Source organism: Arachis hypogaea, chromosome 5 (genome assembly GCF_003086295.3).
Source record: "Arachis hypogaea cultivar Tifrunner chromosome 5, arahy.Tifrunner.gnm2.J5K5, whole genome shotgun sequence".
Taxonomy (NCBI): Eukaryota; Viridiplantae; Streptophyta; class Magnoliopsida; order Fabales; family Fabaceae; genus Arachis; species Arachis hypogaea.
This window is the reverse complement of record NC_092040.1, coordinates 47,074,941-47,077,925: the sequence shown is the minus strand read 5'-3', so window position 1 is coordinate 47,077,925 and position 2,985 is coordinate 47,074,941. Positions and strand designations below refer to the sequence as shown.

General features: G+C 36.3%; 1 non-coding gene across 1 annotated transcript; it reads right to left on the bottom strand.

Moving 5' to 3' along the window:
* Positions 1-2,238: 2,238 nt before the first annotated feature.
* On the bottom strand, positions 2,239-2,344 carry LOC112804358 (small nucleolar RNA R71). The gene has a single exon (XR_003202967.1). It is a non-coding gene; the product is annotated as a small nucleolar RNA R71 (small nucleolar RNA).
* Positions 2,345-2,985: the final 641 nt, after the last annotated feature.

The window sequence follows — 2,985 nt, the reverse complement described above, 5'->3', positions numbered from 1 at the left end:
AAGAATTTCCAAGGGATTATATGATGTCCACTAGCTCAAGTTTGGCGTCAATATGAAGTCTCCAAAGAAAGCCACACGTACCATCCCACGCCAAACTTGGGTTACTCCACATTTGGCGCCAACTCAAGGAAAGCCCATGGAATTCTCTGCCTAGTCCACACCGAACTTGACTCCCTCCAAGTTCGGCGCTAGCATGAAGTCTCTAAGGGAAGATACGTGCACATCCTTCACACCAAACTTGGATCCTTCCAAGTTTGGCGCTACAAGCCAAGAAACAAAAGGGAATCCTCTACCTTGTCCATGCCAAAGTTGGATCATTCTAAGTTTGGCTCCAACCCTAGTGCAATTGGTGGTCCCCAATCTCGTTCAAAGGCCTGCACGGATCAGTTGTTTTGTTTTGATTTAAACTTTTATTATTTTGATAATTAGGAAAAGATATTATTTAGTTTTTAGGAAATATATTTTACATTAATTAGGATTAGATATAAAAGGGAAAAGAATCAGCCCTTCGGGTTCTTCTCTTCTTTTCTACCTTATTCCGCAATTTACAGTTTTTACGAATCCTAGTTTTCTCTTTGAACTATGAGCAATTAAACCTCCACTGTTAAGGTTAGGAGCTCTGTCTATTGTATGGATTGATAATATTACTTTTCTATTTTAATTCATGTACTGATTTATATTTCAAGAATTGTTTTCGTTCTTTATTTTATGAATCTGGGTGGAACGGAAGTATGACCTTGGTTCTAATTGAGTTCTTGTATAACTTGGAAAAGCGCTTGACTTGAACAACAGCTTGAAAATAATTTCTCCTAAACTTCTGATTATCTAGACTTAACGGGATACGTGACATATAATCCTCTTATATTTGGGTAATTAGGGTTTCTGTGGCATATAAACTTGAATTGAACTTCACCCTCTAATTGGAATTAAGTGACCAAGGAATTAGCGGTTGATGAATTTTAGAGGAGACTAAAAAGGTCTAAGGAATTAGGTTTTAGCCACATATAGTTTGCCATGAATTAAATCTTGCATGATTAAAATAATTAGTAAGAAAAGTCAATCCGAAAAATAGATATCTCTGAAACCTTAACTGTTTTCTCATATATATTTCACAATTCATTTTCTGCTTGCTTTCTGATATTTTGAATTTATTATTTATGCTTTTAAACTCTCAAAACACCATTTTCTGTTTGTCTAACTAAGTAAATCACTTAACCATTGTTGCTTAGTCCATCAATTCTCGTGGGATCGACCATCACTAACCTGAGGTATTACTTGGTATGACCCGGTGCACTTGCCGGTTAGTTTGTGGGTTATAAATACTGCACCAAGTTTTTGGCGCCGATGCCAAGGGTTGACAGTGATTAGCAACTATTAGTTGTTTGATTGCTTAGATTAGGTGTTTTAGCTTTGAATTTATTTAATCTTTGCACTTTAATCTTCAAATTTTTCTGGCTTTATTTTTCCTTAATTTCTGAAATTAAGTTTAGTGTTCTCTAGTTATTTTTATTTTAATTTTTCTTAATTATTTGGTTTAATAATTTCAAATTTTTTGTCCTATTTTAATAGTAATTTTTGTATTTTAGTGTTTATTTTATTTAGTATTTTTATTTTATTTCTTTACACAGGTTACCTCACTGGGAGTTCTCTACACTCTGACGTAGAGAATCCCATCTTTTCTTGTCTTCTGTCTGTTCATGAGCAGAAACAAGGACAAAGAACCTCTTTTAGACTTTGATCCTAAACCTGAAAGGACTTTGAGGCGGTTTTTGCAAAAAGCAAGACTTTACAAGGCTGTAGAGTCCACTATGGATCATAATAATGCTATTAATGCTAATATAGAAAATTTGAATGGGAATGAGCAACCTAGAAGAGTGCTTTGCTCTTACACTACTCCTAATACAGATCTTTTTGGCAAAAGTATTGTGGTGCCTCCTATTGCTGCAAACAACTTTGAACTGAAGCCACAGCTAGTTACTCTTGTGCAACAGAATTGTCAATATCATTGATTCCCTCAAGAAGACCCAAATCAATTTATTTCTGATTTCCTATAGATTTGTGATATGGTGAAGACCAATGGAGTGAATTCTGAGATGTACAAACTCATGCTCTTCCCATTTGCTGTGAAGGATAGAGCAAAGCTGTGGTTAGATTCTCAACCCAAGGAGAGTCTGGATACTTGGGATGAGGTTGTCACTGGATTTCTGACTAAAATTTTCCCACCTCAAAAGCTAATTAAGCTAAGGGTGGAGGTTCAGACTTTCAGACAGAAAGATGGTGAGACCCTTTATGAAGATTGGGAGAGATTTAAGCTACTGACTAGGCAATGCCCTCCGGACATGTTCTCTAAATGGACTCAGTTGGATATCTTTTATGAGGGCTTATGTGAAATGTAACACCCCACCATACAGAGTCTTATGCTTAAGTCATAATTCAGAGATGGCAAGGTATTACGACCTCTAAAATAAAAATTAGTACGTATAATAGTATGAATAATTGATTATAACTAGGAGCCTTTGTAGAAAAAGGGGTAAACAAAAACCGCAACCTTAAAGCGCAACACTCCGATCGATAACATAACGAAAAAGGATAGCCAACGCGAGACTATATATATACAAAAGAGTGTCAAAAACAGGAATATCAAGACTCAAGATCCGGATGCGAAGATAACCGGTCCGAGCATAACAATATATACATATGATAAAATAAGGAAAACCCCAAAGGAAACCCAAAGGGACACAAATACAAAAACCTATTCTCCAAAGCCTCCCATAAGAGGAGTCATCACAGTTTGTATTATTTAATGGAGATAAAAGTAACTAAACAAAACATATAAACTAAAACATAGCCCCAAGAACAAAGGATCTTCGCAATAACAGAAGTCTCCAGCATGCATCAGCGGGACACCTCACGTCCTGCATCTGAAAACCACAAAATCCGCATGGGTGAGAACCAGAGGTTCCCAGCAGGTAACAGCTTCCACAT